Consider the following 21,171-nt stretch of genomic DNA (forward strand, 5'->3'; position numbering starts at 1 on the left):
CCTACCACCTGATCAAATGCCTCTTGAAGCTTTCGTCCGTAGTGGCGTGAGCAGCATTCCTGTGGCGCTGGTGCCTTTGCATGGAGGAACCATCGGGCTAAACAACCCGAAGGCAGTGCAGGTGCAGCTTCAGGCGGCCACGCATCAGTACTTGCACACTGCCAATGTACGACAGTTTGGCAGGGGTGGGATTGTTTGCTGATCGCCTGACCAGGCGTGCGTGTATACCCTACTTAAGTGCTTATCATTGGGATCAATGGAAGTAAGTGCCTTCATCCCTCCGCATCTTGTCTGCACCCTTGCTGCAGGCAAGATAGGCCACACCATGGTGTGGACTCAAATTTAAGTCCGGCAGCGACCCTGGAAAAGCTCTCCGCGGCTGGGGCAATTGCTGTTTACCGGTGCAACAGACTGGTGGACGATGCACGTGTACCCCCAGAATCAGTAATTGCCACGTTTGCGGGTACATCTTGCCCCACTGAGAAAAAGGTCTGGCCTCTGATCTTCAGAGTGGATCCGCTTGCTTCACGCCCATTCCAATGCACCAATTGTTGGCGCTTTGGGACATAGCATAGGCGGTTGTAAATCTAGCCTTCGCTGTTGTGCATGCGGGGAGAGCCATTACGCTAGTGACTGCTTGGCTCAATCGTACACGTGCTGCCTTTGCGATGGAGCCCACAAGGCTGATTATTCTAACTGCGCTGCTAGAGCATAAGAAATCCAAATCCTGGAAGTTATGGACAAAAGGCGTTGCTCACGCCGAGATGCCATTGTGGCGGTAAAGAAAAGAGCTCATGGATATGCGAGCACGACACCAGGCTGTCGTTGATGGCACCCTGTCAGAGGTAATTGCACAAGCGATTGAAAAGTCTATGGCCAAAATCACGAAGCGTATTGTAGAAAGCGTAACGGAATGCTTTAATGAACTTGTAGCCTCACAACTAGTGCAATTATTACCGACTGCTACTGCTCAACCAATGCACTCTGAAATGAATGCTAATACACCTCACGCTCAGGAAGATGAGGTTATTGCGACATCTCACATAAAGCAAGTCAGGCCTATTCCAGGCTCCTCAAGCAAAGACACTACTAGCTCATAAAATTCTGATTCACAGGATATCTCAAACATGGAAATTGATGCGAGGGCACAGAAAAGGAGGTTTTCTCCCCTGGAGAATACCACGTTACGCTCAAGTTGTAAATCTAAGAAAATCCTCGCTGAAATCAACTCAAAATCCAATATTTTGGAGGAGGCAGTTGCCTCTGCGGTGCTCTCATCACCGGAAGGTAGATGAGGGTACTACAGCGGAACAGCAGATCAATATTCGCTGCTTCTACCAATTTACACGTTCTATTTTATCAACTTTGTCCAGATGTAATTTTACTGCAGGAAACTTGGTTATCGCCTGAAAAATTATTTTGTTTGCGTGATTTTAGATCGTTTCGCCTAGATCGCTCGTCTAAAGGAGGGGGCTTGTTAATTATGGTATCAAGCAAGTTTTGCCACAGGGCAAATTTATGATTCCAGCTGATGTCTCCAGAATGTGAAACTTTAGCGGTATAAATTACTCTCCCTGGCAGTAGGCCTTTCTCGGGTGGCCAATGTATATCTTCCTTCGGGTGTGCAGGATACACGCCCCCTAGACTTAGTTCTGACAAAATGCGGTAAAGAAACTGTATTGGCTGGAGACTTCAACTCGCATCACATATCCTGGGGAGCCAGATCAGACCAGTGTGGTAAGCGTCTGTGGGAGTAGGCCACAAGTAATAATTTTCTATGTGAAAATTCGGGATCAGTTACATTTCTTCGCGGACAGTTTAGATCTGTGCTGGATCTTACATTTTCGGGTCCAGGTCTTTCCCATATCCTCATGGGAAACAGTTGATGCTGGGACAAATAGTGATTACGTTCCGATTAAGTTTGAAGTTATAGGTCCGCAGTCCACCGTGGAGGCTCGAATCCACTCATTTGTGGATTACCACAGATTTTAAAAAATATTTGCAGACCACTTTCAAATCAACAATTGAAAATCATACATTGAACGCAGAGGATGTTTGCTCAATCTTAAAGACTTCGCACAAAAGATCAGAATTCCAGTTAAAAGCTAGCAAGAACACTACTTCTACGAGCTGGTGGAATGGCGACTGATCGCGGGATTACAAGCGACGGAAAGCTGCGTGGAAACAACTCATGCAGAACCAGTCTCCGAGAAACTGGAAGAACTATAAACTTACGGCTGGGATGTTTAAAAGAACGGTCTCTAAGGAAAAAAGATAATTACAATGTCCGGCATTTTGAATTTCTTTCAAAGTCAAATAATAAGCGTGCACTGTTTCGGTTTTTAAGATCACAAAAAGTTATTCTGCGTCCCTTGAACGCGGAGTGAATAGTTTTAACCAAGAGTGATAAAGCAGAATCTCTAGACGTAATTGCGAGAGCTTTGGAGATCCAATTCTCGACCTGTCTTCCTTCCTCTCCTCAGAGACAGGGCACATTTGAAGATTTCGAAGAGATTTCTTTATCAGAATGGTCGGAGGCTGTTTCATGTTTACCAGTTGCAGCCCCAGATCCTGGCGGACTCACTACTAAGATGCTTAAACTTGTGTTTGACGTCGCTCCTAACGTTTTTTAGATACTGTAAATTACTCAATACAATATGCTTGGATCCTCCCTGCGTGGAGAATCGCGAAGGTGATTCCACTGCTTAAGGACCAAAACAAAGGGTAAGTACTAGACAATATTCGGCCAATTTCTCTAACATCAAATTATGTAAAATTATTAGAAAAATTATTATACACCCGCATGATTGGATTTGTGACCACGTGAGATTTATTGAGCCCTTGTCAAATTGGATTTAGGCCAGGGATGTCAATCTGGTGCGCACACGTCGACCTAGAAAGCAGAATTCAGTTGGCTCGCTACCACAACCAATGTGCAGCTCTAGTTGCATTAGACATTTCAAAAGCATACGATAGTGTGGAATACGCTATTTTAACAGAAAGGATGCCGGAAATTAGATTACCGGATTACTTCATAACGTGGACCCTGAGTTCTTGCATGGCAGGGAATGTTACTGTGCGCAAAGAGGTATTGCATCAGAAAAATTCTGACAAACACGCGGGGTTCCACAAGGCACAGTGCTATCGCCGCTTTGTTTAATATCTTCTTAAGCTCCGTTCCTTGTCATCAGAAAGTATGTACGTAAGTTTACGTTGATATAGCGTTTTTTTTAATTCGGCAAATGATATTTAGTCACTTACGAGTACTTACAGGAATACTTATGCGAGCTGGAAGTTTGGCTGGATAGTATCCACTTGGCCCTAATGTAAATAAGAGCACTGTTCTTGTCTTTCCGGTACAAGACCCAGTTACGATATCCCTTTCGTACCGCCATTACCACTATTTCACAAGTGGAAAAAGTCAGGTACCTAGCAATTATTTATAATGGAAACCTTAACTGGCGTCACATTATTGAAAATATAACTTCAAAAGCTTCCCGTGCAATGGGGACATTGAAAGGGATTAGCAATAATCGATGGGGCGTGCGCAGAGACACACTTATAATGATTTACCGCATGTATATCCGGCCAATACTAGAGTTCGGCTGTGTGTTATTCTCTGGCTCCCCTGCTTATAAACTACGTCCAACACTTTTGGTGGAAAGAGAAGCACTTCGCTTATGTCTGGGGCTGCCAAAGTTTGTAGCAAACGCCGTGCTCTACAAGGAATCATGACTTCCTTCTCTAGAATTGAGATTTGAAATACTCACCGTTCAAACATTCATAAGGCTCTATGATCTCCAATAAGAAGATCCCAGTCGATCTTTGTCAGTCAACCAGCTTTATTTTTTGGAGTCTCATGACCTCGGTTTCAGACGCCAGAGGTGAATAAAACAGAATCGGCATTAAGTCCGTTAAATGTACGTTTAAAACAAATAATCACGGTAAGCCGTATCCCAAATTCATTGGTTATTACTTATAATAACACATACCCCAACCACGAGAAGCAACCTTCCTTGGCATATTCTTAACGGCTTACTCCAGGATCACTTGGAGAAGCTACAAACAAAGGTAATTATAGAAACAGATGCTTCGCAGAGTGAGGAAAAGGCCGGAGTTGGAATTTTTTCATCGGCATTAGATTGGTCTTTTTCTGTTCGGCTCCCCGACTACACTCCAATATTCCTAGCGGAATTCCTAGCTGTTGTCTTAGCTTTGCGTAAGCTACAGCCTCCCACAACAACCGCGGTAATATTAACAGACTCTTTACCCTTGTGCCCCTCACTTACTGCTCCCGGCGAGTCGCATATAGCAAAAAATTTGCACTCATTGGTTCCAAGTCATTTGCAGAGTTTCCGATTAGTATGGGTACCTGATCAGAAAGGCATATTTATGAATGAAGCGGCAGATAGCCTGGCAAAGGCTTCTATTACAGGCCCTGTGTGTTCCCTTCTTCCAACGACGGGTTTCATAACGTCTGTCAGGTTTAGAAGATACACCCTTATGGCATCAACCACCGATCTAGCATCATCCACCGAACTGCACCACTTACAATTCTCTTGGAGCAGGAACTTTGGCTAATCCAGACAGACAGAAATGGCATCAACTAGACTGCGATGGCGAGTCCCCCGCCTAAATTTCTACATACACCGATCTCGTCTGGCGATTTCTCCTTTGTACCATTGCTGTAACGTATTAGAAACGATCGATCATTACTTACTGGAATGCCGGCGTTTCTCCTCCCTAAGAAAAAGAACATTGCAAATTGCAATGGTACAGCTCGGCCTGCCATTGAACAATCCGGAACTGCTGTCTTTCAGAGCTTCTGTGCTTGGACACTCACACAGGAATATATGCATCGCCATAGAGAAATTTATTCTTGAATCAAACCGATTTCATTGTTAAGCATATTATTCCATTTGTCATTACCTTATTGCCTCTTGCAATGGTATGTATACTTTTTATATATTTATTGTCCACTGAATCATCTTAGAATTTATTCGCTTCACATATTTACCAAAATTACACATTTGCTAAATTTATTCACTTAGCACATATATAAAATCTGCCCGACTCTTGGCCGATCCCCGTGAGTGGGTATGCGCCAAAGATGATAAGGTCATCATCATCATCAGTGGTGCGAGGAACGCGCCAGCTGCGGCTGGGCGTCCTTGGGGCGTGGCCGGCCAAGACTGGAGCTGTAGCTGGGGACCGCGGGACCGAGCCGTTTTCCCACATTGGCGCCCGTAAAGTGGGGCCCTGGCTGCGTTCCGGGACAGACCATGGTCATGGGGAAGGCTGGAGGTACCCGTTCCTACCGTTAGTAGCGACTCCTACCCGGCCATGGCGCGTGACCTATTTCCGCGGTGTGAGCTGCACCTCTGGCGTTCGATGACGTGCGATTCCGCCGGTTCCTCCTCCGTCGCCGCCGATCGAGCCAGGCGTAGGTCCTGGTGGTGGCCTGGTCTTCTACGCGCTGCTGCAACTCCCGGCGCCGCCGTTCGAGAAGGCCATCGCCAGCGCAGGTGACATCATGCGCGCGATCGCGCCAACACCACCTCAAGAGCGGCTGCGTCCCTCGGTGCGTGGTTGTATAGTTCTCTGCTGCGGTGCGGTGTGGTCTCTGGTGGCAAGGCATTGAGCGGGCGGCGGCTCCTTCTGGCGACCTGCTGTGTGCACTCGTCAGAACAAGATCAGAGAAGAAAACTAGACCAGTAGTGTGCCAGGGGATGGTTTAGGGCCTTTGGTTCCTGCAAGACCACAACATGGTTTAGGGTCTTTGGGTCCTGCAAGACAACTCCGAAGCTGCACCACCTGGTCTGCTCTATCTTCGCGAGGAGTCCGTCATGGAAGCCAGTCAGGTTTAGGGCCTGCGGGTTCCTGGAAGACCTCGGTGACTGGACCTTGATGGCTCCGCCGATCATCGTTCCGTTGATTATCAGTCTCCAAGGTTCGCCCGCCGGTAGGAGTGTCATGCCGTCGCTGCCAGCCACCATGGGCCAGTGCCGTCAACGCCTTGGCAGCGCAGCTGCGGGAAAAAGCACTGGCCTTGGAGGAAGGAATGGCGCTAGCGAATGCTCGCACCCGTTGTGCCGACGACCAACTACACCACCCGCCGCCGACTCGTCGCTTCTCCTCGTTTTGTGCCTTGCGGTGCGCTCGCTGAGACGACGTGACGGAGTGAGCGAGTGAGTTTGCAACGCGGAGCAGTGGTGTATGTGTGTCTTTCGTTCTGTTTCTTTAGTGGTGATCGTGGCCGTGCTCAACGAGCTCGTAGCGTCGTCGTCCATGGCGACTTGGCATCTCTCATCGTTCGTGCCGCTGGGTTCAACCACCGTGGGCCAGTGCCGTCAACGCCCTCGCAGAGGGGGGGGGGGGGCAGTGTGGGAACGCTTACGTGAATAGTGGATAGGAGCCAACCGTGGACAAAGAAGAGGACGCACACGCGAGCAGTGGCGCGAGGAACGCGCGAGCTTCGGCTGGGTGCCCTTGGAGGGCAGCTGGCCGAAACTGGAGCTGTGGTCGTGGACCGCAGTATCGAGCCGTTTTCTCACAATGTTTAGTTGAAGCACGTTCGATGAAACGACCGTGGCAACACCATTTTGATGACCTGATCTTGGCGTCTCCGATGAAACTACATTCGATGAAATGGCATTCCATGAAACTTCATCGACTACCTTTGGTCCATGACGCTTTGCATTATATCTCGTTTTAGTCACAATAAATTTAACACTAAAACGAGGCATGCAGTGTACGTTTTCAGGAAAATATTATTCATTATGAAAATACAAAGTACGATATGCCTAGGTCAAATACGGCCTTTCTAACAACTTGCTAATGCAAGAGCTCCAGAGAGTAATTAGGGAGTTTTCAGAGCACCGTATATAATTTACCTTTCGGAACTGGAAGTTCATATCATCCAATGACAATAAATCCACTGCCAAGTACTAAATTCATTTTTAAAGTTTTCGAACGACTTATATCTTCACAACGTTTTCAAGCGTGCGGTTAATTAACAGTCATCTGGAACTGGAACTGGTCAAAAAAAGCCGGTTCGCCGCAAATCAGGCTGCGATACTGTTCAATGCCGCACAATAGCGATTTTTTTAAATCTGTAAAACAAACACACATAAAGAATACAGTCTATGATTAACATCATTTTTTTTTCATAAAGACGCACCCGGTTCTAGAAAAAAGTGATAGAAGTGGATGCCACTGCCACCGGTCGGATCCAAAAATTAGACCGTCACATTGCTCCCACGATAAACGAAGACGTGATCTGTATTTAAAATCCGATAACTGAAGCCGAAGCTTAGTCCGTAGTTTTACATTCCTGAATAATGTTGCGATGAAGACGTGGTATCAATTTTGTTATTTGTTCAAATCGGGCAGAACACAACTATGGATAGTTTGTTATGTCTGTGAAGCATATTTATGGCAGCAGAGGAGCAGTTATTTTAAGACGAGCAGATTGTTTTCATTTCTAAAGCTATTATGTTGGTTTGGAGAACCCTGCAGTATATGAAAGAAAAAGCCAGAATAGGCATAGTAGAGAGGACAGCAACGCTCTAAAGACCCATGCCCTATGGAGGTACAGCGATGTTATTTATGCCGGAAAAAGTTGATGAACGTAAAATAAGGAAGCGACAGACAAGGTACCACTTCCAACGTGTTTAAATGGGAACCAAGCCATTACAAGTGTATCACTTTCAAGTCATGTCATAATGAAAATGCGATTATTTTATTTTATTTCTCACATACCTTCACTGATAAAATAAGCGTAAGTCTCCCAACAAGAAAAACAACAGGAAAGTAATGAATTTAGCACCAAACCATCAAAGAACGCGAAGGTCATCAAGACAGGACGAGCCAGGAAATTCGCACACATAAGGGTCACGCTTTTTATTCTCTATAAAGCCTTTCCTTAAAGCTCATCAGCTTTCTGGTTTTCTATGACGCGAAGCGTCTTCACAATGTGGAAAGAAAAGCTCATACGAGCTTCCCAAGACGGTCTTTAAAGAGCCGACATATTTTCTGCTATACATGTCTCTGGGTGCTAAGAATAATTTCATACCTTGCATTAATCAACACGGGAAAGGATTAGCAATCGTATGTAGGAACCTGTTTAGTTGGCAGAAAATTAAAAAATGCTGTTTTCTTGAAATATTTTACTCAAAGATAGGATCGCAAACACGGAACATTTAATGTAACAGAACAAGATGTGCCAGATATGGTTTCCTTCCTTCGATACAGTCAAGATTTTCGAGAGTGTTTCTCTTCACCCTTTCTCCCTCCCCCCCCTTTTTATCACCTTCCTTGCTTCCGTGTTTATACACTGAACCACGTGACCAATTATGAACCACCCACGACACCTTGTGACAACCAATCATCGATGTCTCGAGGCCCCATCCCTGTTTCCTCCTCCCTTTCACTAGCGCTCTCAAGCGCAAGTGAGACAATGACAAGCTTGCAATGACAAGCTGCAGGCTATAAAAGCTACCCCGAGCCTCTCGAGGTGCAGTTCCACGTCCCAGAGGTTGGGAATCCAGATATGGTGCGAAAGTTTTGTTTTCAGCTCCTAATAATGTTGTTAAGGTGGGAGCAGCTGTCCAAAGCAAGGGAGAAAGAATAGGAAAGAACACAGGCTGTAAAATAAACCATGGAATAAGTTCGGCACCTGCAAGATTGTTGTTGTCTACTAAAGCCCTTTGTCCGGCAGCCGTGCGTACATTGGACAGACCAGCCGATGCATTATTGTGAGGCTATCGGAGCACCATAATTCTGTTAAAAAATAAATCTACAGACATGGCAAAGCACTGTTTCGAACACATGTGTGAACCAATTTTGGATGACACAGAAATCGTCTGTTCACTATGATAGCAGCACAAGAGAAGTAGCGGAAGCATTTCACATAACAAGAAAAGGTTGTGGCTGTTAGCCTTCCGTAGCCTTATCTTCCAAGGAAATGGGCTTGTTGAACAGGGGTGAACAACGGTGTTAATCTCACGCACGACCACGAGGCACTGTTTTTGGAATGACAAGTGTTTTTACTGACAATGAGCATGCGCGCAAGCTGGATGTAAAGCTTCAAAACGCAATATTGTTTTTCCAATAAGCGCAATTGTAAGTCAGCGCCGTGTTAGTCCACTACCTTCTCTGTGTCCTCTGACGATAGCGCTGTTTTTACGCAACATGGGAAGCCAGGTCAAGTCCATTCACTGCTCTCAGATCTTGTCGTTTTACGTGTCAGCCCCTGGGTCCGCACCGCATCTCTTCAAAGCCATCACGATTACAACCAGCAGCTTCTGACCTGTCGAGACGAGTGAGTGAATCCCATCGTAGCCAGATCGACATTAAAGCATAAGCTTAGTCATGTTGCGATCAGTCAAGGCGCAACCACGACCAGGTCGTCCTCGCAAGAGAAGGTAAGCATTTGACTTCTGATTGTGCGGCTCGTGGCGCCTCGGCGAATCACTCTGTGCGAGTCCCAGTGAAGAAAACGGCTGACGATTACAGCGGCAATCAGCGCGGAACGAAGCCTTTTCTCGTCTGCAGGAAACGCGAGCAAGCTACGCACGGTTATGTTATCCTTGGGGGCAATGACATTTGAATCAATGCAGAATTGGGGACTCGAGGAACATCGGCGAACCTTGTTGTATGCTGCCAGAAGAGAAAATTTCTGCAAACAACGGCGATACCCTTCGCGCAAGCAAACTTTCGCGGTCTTTGGAGTTTTGCTGCGCGTGCAACAAGAAGCCCTGCCCGATTACTTGCATAATGCGACGATTTGAGTTATCCTTCCTGGACGTGCGACCACACGGCCAGGGCGAGACCAGGACGAGAGTTCCCTAAACATGTTCCGCAGCGGCGTGTCTCCCAACGATGGTGTCCCGTTCATCGATCCTCACCTGGAGGTTGTGACCTGCTTAAAGTGCGTATACAGCAAATTGGTCTTCTGCGTCAACGTGTGTCCTGCGTCCGGTTCGAGGCCAAACTCGGACACCTGAAGGTGGACTGCTTTTACAAATGCAAATGCCGCTCCAACTCCATGACCTGTCGGCGCTGTGGGAGAGACGACATGAACCAGCGAAGTGTATGCGACATGAACCAGAGAGCAACATGAACATGAGAGCGACATGAACCGGCGAACCTTGCACGTTCTTGCGGCAATTCGTCTATAAATAAAAAATATATTTTTTTGCATTTACTTTGCTTGAGTACGAATTGCACGTATGCTCTCTGTCACCAGGGACGGTTTGCACACGTACAGTCAACCACAAAAGTTTACGGAACACGGCATCTCAGAAACCATTAAATTCCCGAGCAGCCTGTAGCAGTAGTTAGTAAAACTGCATACGACAAATTGTTAGCATAGTCTAGTCGAGGCCCGAAATGCAAATACTAGGCTGCGTTGTGAGACTGCGGAGATATTCGGCCTTTTCTCAGAATTCATGGTCCGTAATCTGTTGCGGTTGACTGTACATGACGCGAGTTTGCTATAGGGCATGATACACATTAAACCAGCTTTTTACAGGCAACATAGTAGTATGACTACAGGCATCTGCGATTATTTAGACTGAGCATAAAAAGCGTAAGCTTAGTATAGAAGCATTCTTTCACCTCTAGTGCAGATCCAGCCATTGCATTGATGATTATTCCTAATGGAATTCCCTCCTCTATGAAAAATGACGCTGAGCTATAGTATCGCAGATAATTAGGCCTAGCTGCATCTGTTGCCCTCTATCCGTTTTCCTTATTCTGTTTTACCTTCTTTATCGTCAATAAATTCCGCCTCTGTATAACTAAGTACGCAAACAATTGAAACGAAATTAATTATGGGGCTTTACGTGCCAAAACCACGATCTGATTATGAGGCACGCCATAGTGGGGGACTCCGGAAATTTGGACCACCTGGGTTCTTTAACGTGCACCTAAATCTAAGTACACGGGTGTTTTCGCATTTTGCCCCCAACGAAATACGGCCGCCGTGAAAGTTTGAATAAAAGGGGTGTTGCTGAGGGTGGGCAGACACCAGAAGCGCACCCAGGATATCTTCCAGGAGGGGGGGTCGACTTTTTGTGCAGAGGGGGGGGGGGGCAAGCAATTTGCATAATATGCAATTTCCTTGCTTTAGGCAGAGGAATCCAACAGAAAATAAAATGCCTAATGATTATAACAATAATGACACCAAGGATGATGACGATGTTTATTTCTTGAGCGTTTTACTCAAAGTTTTGAAAGAGCTTGATAGGGCCAAGAAGCCGGTCTGCAGAGCAGTGCACGTGATAATCCGCTGAAGCTCTTACCTAAGCGGTCGTGGCAGGAGTGAGTGGTGGCAGTGTCCGAGGAGGTCACTTATGACTGATGGAGTGGTAGAACTCAGGAATGTCAGTAATAGCGTAGATAGAGCACCAAAATAATAATGTGTGTGTTAAAGCTGTCACTCGCGCGTCGTCAGCGCGAAGGCAGCGACGTGAAATGACAGCAGGGTTTGGTCGTTCCCTACTTAAGCAGACACAGTCAAGGGAGCACAGGCAAAACAGCTACTTGTGTTGAAAATAAAGTAGCTTTATATCTGACGAGATAGGAGTACATGAATGAAGCAAATAAATTCGAACTCCCGCGAGATACACATAATATCGATCAATGATAAATACAAAAAATACACATAAGGAGACTGTTAACAATTACATAGGCATTAGGATAGGTCATCAGAGTTCATGTACCTGGTTATGTTTAACAGTAACTGATTAAAGTTCAAAAATACAAAAGTTATGGCACAAGTTAGTCCACCGGCAGCGTTGACGAATCCCCGACGATTGGAAGCGACAAGTCGCGAAGAGTTCTGGCAAGTCTGGCGACGGAAGCAGTTACAACGCCCGGAACAAGCAATTTTTTTATTTTTTCTGATACTAACCCCTTTCGGCGCTTCCAGGACTTGAATGTGCCGTTTTCCCTTTGGTTTCAAGTAGGGCCAGCTGCCGGTCCTATACAGGGGCCGTGGAGAACGTTTCCTTTGTTCGGTGGTTATTAAGTATGTTCCTTCATTTAAGAAAACTCTTGTTACTATCACGGCTTAATCAGCACGTTGCTGGTTTCAATAAATATTCCGTGAACGACTGTTTGTATTATTAAAAACAAGTAAAAGAGCTAAAACAAATACCGAAAAATTCGGAAGGAACACCTACAGGCATATACAGGTATCTCGTCTAGACGCCCTCATTTTGGAGGACTCTCAAACAGCCATTTTTAGTAGTGACGCTTTTGAGAATAAGACGGGCTACAGTCTACAGCTTGAAGTCCAGCCGCCGTGGCTTCGTAGCGAATTCATCCAAAATCTTCTCCGGCGATAGAGAAATTTCTCGGTGAATATTTAGCAAAGCTAGACCATTTAGCCTCAGTGCCCCAGTTGTGTTCCGAAGGTACGTTTTCAGACGCCTGAGAGTTGAGAAGGACCTCTCACTTGTAGATGTCGTTACTGGGAGAGTGGCCATTATTTGAAGAAGCTTTTGGATCACAGGATAAATGGCAGCTGGGCAGGATTCAAGGGCTTCATCGGACCCATTGGACTTTTGTTAAGTCGTTGAAGCTTCTTGTACCGGAGATGTAGTTCTCCCATAGCAGACGACGCAGAATCCCCGACATCAGAATGGTAGCACTCACAGAGAATGCGCAGTGCGTTCTCGTCGTCTCTGCTTGGCAACAGGCTTGGGGAAGAACGCAAGATAACTTTGAATTGGGCAAGAATGTTCTTGTGCTTCACGAATCTCTCATCGATTTGCTCTGTGAAAGCTTCAAGGAATGGAATAAATACGCAACGACGGAAGTATTCTGCCGGAGTTGACGAAGTCACATTTGAGCGCGTCGTTTGTCGGCCAACGACCCTCGGCATTCGAATGACCAAGCCAAGCTGCTCACAAGCTGACAAGATATGCTCAAACAGTTCCCGAAATACCTCGTGAGCTCGGGATCGAAGGTTACGTGCAGTTGACAAAACGTCCTCAGCCAAGGTGAGAGCGGTTGAAAGATCCATGTTTGCAGTTTGCAAATATTTGCTTAACGGCAAGCTCAAAGCGAAAATCTTTTCCGCCACAAAAAGAGAGACAAGAAATTCGCTTCTCTGGAAGGCGCTCAGTAGGATTTGAACATTTGACGAAGATTCCCGATCATTCCAGTTGTCGGTAATGTCTTGGAGAGTAGACAAAATGGGGTGGAGAAGATTTACAAACAGGTTGAGAGCATCGTGCCTCTGAACCCATCGGGTTGGACAAAGCGACTTCAAGCGCGACACGCGAGCTGTCGGCATTAACTTCTCAATTTGGACGCCTAGGGCAGCTTGGCGTTTTGGACTCACATGAAAAAACTCACAAACCTTAGCCACGGTTCCCATGCAGTTTCTGATCTGAGGCACAGAGCATGCACTTGACAAACCTAAATTCAGGCTATGAGAGCCACAGTGAACATAGGTGGAGTTAGGACGCTGCTGTCGGACGTGTGCTTGAACGCCGTTGTAAGCACCGCTCATTGAGGCTGCACCGTCATACCCTTGAGCTCTGAGGTACTCTGTTGCTATATATATATATTATTTAAGGTGTTCAGAATCGTTTTGGTCAGGCCCCTTCCCGATAGGTCAGTCACAGGAACAAACTGCAGAAACTCTTCTCGGATTTCGATTTTTTCCATGTCCACGTAGCGTGCACAGAGCGAAAGCTGCTCAATGCCGGCGATATCGGATGTCTCATCAGCCAGTACTGGAAAGCATTTCGCAGCGTTAACTTTAGATACAAGCTTTTTCAAAATAATGTTATTACATGCTGAAATTATCTCGTTTTGTGTTCTCCAACTTGCGTAAGTTGCGTTAATGCCACATTCCTCTAGATGACTTTTTAGAGACTCATCGGCGTTGCAGGCCCGCAACCTAAGAAGCGTCTTAAAATTTCCTTCGTTCTCACCAGGCTCAGTGGATAAATCTATTCACCCGCTATCTCTCTGACCTCGAAGAGCGACTCCCTGCCTTCCACACCAGACTACTGTTGTAATAACAGGAATCAGGCGTTTTCTATTTCTGGCTAGTTGCTCTCTTAGCCCGCGGTCAAGATCCTGATCAATGCGGTTCTTTTTGCCTTCTAAAATTTCCAGAAAGTACTCCGCAGCAAGGACGCTGTTCCTGTGAAATGTCTTTTTCTCATGCTCATTAAAATCTCCAGTTGCCTTCTTCCAGTTGTCAAACTTTAACAACACAAGTTTTCCGGAGGGAAAACCTCGCGCACCGACACCAGGTGGAGCGAAAAGGACGCAATACTTGCAAAATGCCCCATTCCCCCTTTTTGAATAGACGAGCCAATTCCATCGCTGCAGCCACTGGTACTGAAAGTTCAGATTCCTCGTGCCCGTTGGCTTGAATGGAAAGTTTGCAGCAGGCGTCCATGCGCTCGTCAGTAGCTCCTTCCTCTTTTCATCGGTGATCTACAATAGATCAACACAAATAATAAACAGGCACTAAGCAGAATTGCTTGCAATTGTAGCGTCAAGGTTCAAATCCCCTATCCTATGTTGCCCTATCACCATTTAAGCTAAAGAAATGGCTACGGCTTAGCACCGCTAACCCCGGATATGCAAAACGAAAGCTTGGTTGTTGTTTTCCTTTTTCTTCGCCCAAAGCCTGCCTTAGGCTACGGTCGTGGTCCCGCTTCCGGCGTTTTGCGAGCTGAACGGCTCGCTCTTCCCCAGTCTTCGACGCTAGCTTCGCGCGCTTGGCAATCCGCACCCTCTCCAGTGAAGCAGCTCGCCGGGCGATATCCGCGGGGTGGTCAGACGCTCTTGCCGACAACTTAAAGCCTCCCGCTACCGCGCAACGCCCACAGAAGACGGCCCAGCCTCGCTCTCATCCATGGCCAAGCTCACACTGGCTTTTTCTTTTAAGCGAGCGCGGCGAGCCTCTTAGTTATAGTGAACTAAAATACCACTATACTCTTTGCCAGGCGCGCGGCGAGCCACGTGGTCAAGCGGCGACCCAGCTGCGGAGAGCGCAGGCGCCAAGCCGGCGGCGGTGGCGGAGCTCCGCGCGACGAGTCTCAAGCTTGCACCGTCTATTTTTTTTTTTTTTTTTTGTAGGCGAGCGCGGTGCACGGAGAGTCAGGTGATGCGTTGCCAAAGCTACGGCGCTGCTGCGGTAACATGAAGGTCAAATTGCTGGCGACGGCGAAACTCTGCTCGACGTCTTTTAAAGCTTTCGCTTTAAAACATGTTCGGGTTGTAAGAATCGGATAAAATCGGCTTTTACCCGAACACGAACAAACCTAATCTTGAACAGCATGTACAGTTCAATGCAACACATACAATTTTCAGCTCACGATTAAACTGCATTATATAGCCACACTTACCGACTTGCCAGCGTATATGCCCAGGTCATTCGGGTGCACATGTTCGGCGACTGATGCGTGCTCGGTGACGACCTGCTGATCGACGGACGCATCTGGCGATGATGTTTGACAAGAGTAACACGGAAGAGAAAAGTACTTCAGCTGGTGGCAGTCCCAATGTCTTTGAAGGCTGCTGACCTGTATCAGTAAAAAAGAAAAAAGGAAAAGAAGGCAAGTTCATATAACACAATGAAAACCAGTAAAGAGAGACTAAATACTTAATGTACAAATGCAACTGGCATTTGACATACTACAGAAAAATTTGCAATGACGCTATATAAACAGAAAAAGACTTTACCCCAATGACAGCTTTCAAGGGTATAGAATAGTATAGCTTCTCTAATTCAAACACCACTTTAACCACCACAAGGGTGATGTTATGCAAGTTAACGATAGCAGTCGTGAAACTGAAATTTTTTATGACCTTAGTTAGTACTAAGGATGCACAGCTGCTTGTTTTACGTAAGGTTTCAAGTGGATGTCACAAGACTGCATGCACAATGGCACAAGAACAAATATACAACAAAAACAAGCACCATCACTTAGGGGTGAAAAAACATATATGAGAGGTGAAGCACAACCATCAATAAATTGGTGGCATAAGAATGGTGATAGAATACCCATATAACCCACTTCATAACTTCAAACGTCTATGCATGCTCCACCAAAGCATGTGCTATATCCTTTCGGTGCCTGGAAATGAATAATTCATATAACTTACCACTACTTTGCATCCCGTAAAGAAGCAGTCCTGAACGTCAATTGTAACTGCAATAATTGCATTCTAGACTCTACTTCACAATACCAAAATTTATTGGTCTAAATTAGAACCTATCAGAAAGTATACTTCCCTATGACCACAGTAATGCATGATGTTGAAACAGCACGCAATATGGTCCTTGGAAATTACATCGCTGCTGACAGTTGGTGCAAACACATTTGAGAAAACTCAAATGAAATCTTATATCGTGCACTGCAATGACTCCTATATGGAACCAAGAGCAAAGCTTAATGTGATGTAAATGGCTACATTACCTAGTTGATAAGATAAGTTAATATTTCTGTATAAAAAGTAACCAAACAACGAGCTTAATGTAACATGTTGACCTCTTAGCCACTCGCAGACTGCAACTTTTCAGCCAGGCAACTGCTGCTTGACGAGTGGCATGAGTTGTTGCATTTGCACACGTAGGATCACTTGGAATCACTTCTGAAATACCAACACACCTAGTCAGACAATGCAAATAGCACGCAATATTAGCTTTCGAACTGATATTCAAACCATTACCTGATACTGACAGCTCTGCAATTACATATTGTTACGAAGGTATCGGTTCATTGACAACGATGCATGTAGCAGCTGAAGGGAGAACTGCTCCAATCCAATCAACCACCAAAGCCATGCGCCCACTCCACTTATTTCGTTGGCACCACCGCACATTCCTGCAGCATTTTCTTCGGGGCACAAAAAGCTCACCGAGTGAGCTAAAGGCGGTTTACTAGGTATACACTAAATAAAATTTGTGACAAGTCTGTTCTGCAGAAGACTGCAAGATGGAGGAAAGTTTATGAAAGAGAAAATTGTCACTCACCCGGCTATAGTTATATAGTCGCATGGGCAATTTTTTTCTGCGAATAAAATTTGTCCACAATTTAAAAAAGTTCAATACGCCGCATATTTTGAGAGTAAGTCACTACATTGACGCAGACAAACAGCAGATCAAGCCTTACCTTTAATGACACTGTACACGTGCAAGTGTCTTAGGCTTTTTTTTTTTTGCCGCTGGGCTAGTGTGCTGAACTTTTCTCCCAAGTTGTCTGTGAAGATAGTGCGCAGAATGCCTGCAGTGAGGCTTCTTAAATCCCGGCCCCCAATGAGCGAGATGTATTTTTTCATAAAAGAATATATTCGTGTGTCCCAAAAATTGTGGCAGAAATAACTGATAGCAATGCTTCCGCGTTTTTTTTGTCTATTTAATAAGTAAAGAAAATATTACACGAACTTTAGAACTATATCAGTTCAAAACCAGCAAAACAGTGCATGCAGCTGATATGAAAAACGTAAAGGCCAAGAAATGAATAAGTTGAGGACACATATTTTGATGAATCTGTGTCATTGAAGAACCTTGTTTACATTTTTGCACATATGCAACGGCGAGGAAAAAAACTCAATGACGTTGTCCCTCGTTGCAATTGATTGCGCAGGAGCAGCTGTTACCGGTCGTGTATTGTAATTACACCGAGATTACACTCGCAACAGTGAGTACAAATAAAAAGTAAGAGTTCTGCAAAATATACATTAGAAATGCGAAGATAAAATGAAATATACAAAGTCGAAGATACAACTTCAAGGGCAAGAAAGTGTCGCTGGAAACAAAGTTCACTGCTTGTATACACAAAACCTCGCAACAAGATATATAAATATACGTCTAAGTCTCCAATAAATCTACGTCTTTAAGCAAACGTCACTGCATATAATCCGTCAAGCAAGACAAATAAACATGTTGCGCAGTCACAGATAGTAAACTTCGCCACAGAAAGACAGATGGTCTAGGCAAGAACAAAACTATGATCGCAGAATTCGTGATATGTAATCGGGCCATGCGGCGGTCGCGACAGTGCCATATGGGTAGAATAATAGAGGAATAATGCAGAAATCAGTACGAAAATGTGGAATTTAACTGCCTGCACAGCGGCAACAATTATTCTTCACCCGAAATTAAAGGAGGGTATTGCTTCGTTTCATAAAAGAAGTCAAAGCAGGTAGCTTAAAAGGAAGGAAAAGGGCAAACGAAAGCCGCAGATGATGCACCAAGTTGAGCCACCCAATATCTGAGATTGTTTTTGGTAAACGCCGCGTGGGCCGAGCTTTCAATGAGCAAGGTCGCTCAAAATCGGTTATTGATGTGCTCGTGATTTTCGCATTCGCATGATAATTTTGATCATGATGCTAACTGCTAGAATAAACGGCTAAAATTTCTGGGATTTTAAAAGCTAACGAACAGTCATACGTTTTCATAATTACGAGCTTATGGACCGGAAGGAACAGAGCTTTTAACTTGCATAGATTTTTGCTGCTGCGCTATCTAAAGGACAAACTTCACTCGGCGGGGAAGCCGACCGAAGCGGTCAATGACTTCGGACACGTTGATGCCGACGTCTCTGTGGGTGTATAGAAGCGCCAGCCTAACCATGCGTTCCACAGACATTGTAGAGCGCAAGTAGTCTTTTAGTAAACTCTTGTTAAAAATATTCTCTCTGCGCTGGCAGAGGTCACTGGAAGGATGACTAGAATCTGCAGCAGTTTGTACACATTTACACAGAACCTGCAGTCACAATGAGAGAGGGCATATATTCCGGTCCTAAAACCTAAAACACTCCCTCGATGTCGTTGGCATCCTTGCTTAGGTACCTTGCACAAACAGTGGGCTGTTCGATTCCAGCGATGTCCGTCGTTTCGTCAGGAAGTATGGAGAAGCAGCCTGCTTTTGCAACTAGAGTTTCTTTGATAATTTCACCACAAATTTCTATAATTTGGTTTTGTGCATCTGGACTTAGATACCGAGGCATTACTGGGGCAACTTTCCAAATGGTTCCTCAGATGTGTATCTCCACAATCAGCTCGCATGCGAATAAGCGCTTTGAAAATACCTGTATTTTCAGCGGGGGCTATCCTTTAATCCATAGGGCCACTGTCCCTGTGGCCACAGAGAGCCAGACCTTGTCGCCCGCAAAAAGAATTTCCTCAATAGTAGGCCATTTACTTTCTTCTGTTTTCTCATATTTTACTTTGTCTGCCCTGGCCCAGCTGATCGATCACATTGGGCACGCTTCCTGAGAATGTTTGGAGAAAATTATCAGCTGCTAGCTCACAGTCACAGTGATATTTAGTATTTTCGTATATGTGGAATATTGCGAGCGCGTGCTTTCATTTCTGGAACGGCTTGGTCACGAGGGCTCCGGTGCACGCATGTTGGCCCAAGTGTATAAGAGCATTAACCCCATAAAGTTCCAGAATTGAAAATCTTTTAAAGCACGCCTTTGGAAATGTCAGTGAACCTTTCGCGTCAAATGTTTATGAGAACTTTATACCCATAAAGTTTCGTAATAAAAATCCATGCACTCCGAAGATTCCGTGGCCGCTGCGAGATGCCTCAACGCGCCCGCTCGCTATCGAAAAGCCATTGAAAGTTTGTGCTCGGATGGGGCTCCTTGCGTTGCGTGACTCCAGGTGCAAGGGTGTTGCCATGAAATCCAGCCCGAGTTCGGAATGGTCGTCCCAAAATGCCCTTTCGAGCGTGAAAAGGACATTGTAGACAGAATCCAGAATGATTGCCGGCGTCGGTGTTAGTTTTGGTTGGCGGTGCATGCCGGCACGAAAACATTTCGGGGGGGGGGGGGGGGGGCTGATGGGGCGTCACCCCCCGCGAAATGCCCCCCCCCCCTGGCTACGTGCCTGGTGGACTGTATATGTTCAGAATAGACTTCCCGCTTCTTTGCGGGAGGGCATTATTTCAATAAGGACGTGGTCTATGCCTCGTATTCCGGTATCGTGCTCGACAGCCACGATGTTTCTGTGTACCAGCGTCGTGACGGTTGTCTTCTCGCCGGAAGCATTGTAAGATTTATAACCCGATAATTTTGCCAACCCCCCGGTCTCCTGCAGGGCGATGACATCTGGCGGCTCCTTGCTTGTTATGAACTGCTGCAGGTTTCCTCGCTTGCGACGATACCCGCGGCAGTTTCATTGCCAAATCGCGTATTGGTTACGCGGCGCCATGTTGATTTACCTGATCTTCCCCGGTGGCCTTGCTATTTTCCACTGCAGTCGGTCTGCTATATGGTTTGCTTTTAACGGGTCCCGCGCCTGTCGGCCGAATATCCTTTGGTATGCTTTCTAGTGCCGCTACTCTATTCTCTAATCCATCGAATCGTTGTTTAATCTCTACATACATGTGTGTAATTTGTTGCTGTATCCTATCAAATATTTCTTTAAACGTTTTCATAACCTCGCTGATTGTAAAGTCGCTCTTTTCGTCAACCGTTTCTTGTGCCTTCCTTTTGTGTGGTGGGGCTTCCCCGTTCGCTTGTGCGCGAACGGGTGTTGGAGCTCGACTAGGCGTCGGCGTCCTATACTGGCGGAGGGTGTGTTGCTATTCTTTTTTTGTTGCTGTAGCTTCGTGTTTTCTGCCCTTGATCTCTTCTTTAAGCGTTGCATTCTCTCGCGTAATCTGTTCTAACATCTTTCTAATCTCTATCATTTCCTTTTCTATGCCTTTAACAAATTGAGTAGCAGTGCCGGAGACCATGCTTGCCCCGCTCACCTGTGCTTTGCTCCCGTCTCCCCCTCAAGAAGTGCTTGAACCGTACCTCGGCCTCGACCTTGATCTGGTCCGGCATCTGGTCCTGGACGTGGAGCGTCCGTGGCCGGCTTCCCCGGATAGTCTCGGGAAGGAACCGGACCGGTCTCTCCCAGGGTCACGCCCGTAGTTCTTCCTGCTTGTTTCTTCTTTGTCCGTTGATAGATGCTTGCTCGATATCGTCTTATGGTTATTGTTGTTGTTGCTCCCTCAGGCTTCTTTGTTGTTGTGGTAGTAGTACTCTTCCTCTTCGGCATATTCCTCTTCCCTCCTCCGTCGCTCCCAGCGACGTCTCCTGACGAGGTACGGTATCTTGCATCTTGCGTCGCACTTCTTTTCTCCCCTGAGGTGGTCTGTGCCGCAGAGTTGGCACTCCGCTTAGCAGTTGT

The sequence above is a fragment of the Dermacentor silvarum genome, chromosome 10, assembly GCF_013339745.2.
Source record: "Dermacentor silvarum isolate Dsil-2018 chromosome 10, BIME_Dsil_1.4, whole genome shotgun sequence".
NCBI classification, from domain to species: domain Eukaryota; kingdom Metazoa; phylum Arthropoda; class Arachnida; order Ixodida; family Ixodidae; genus Dermacentor; species Dermacentor silvarum.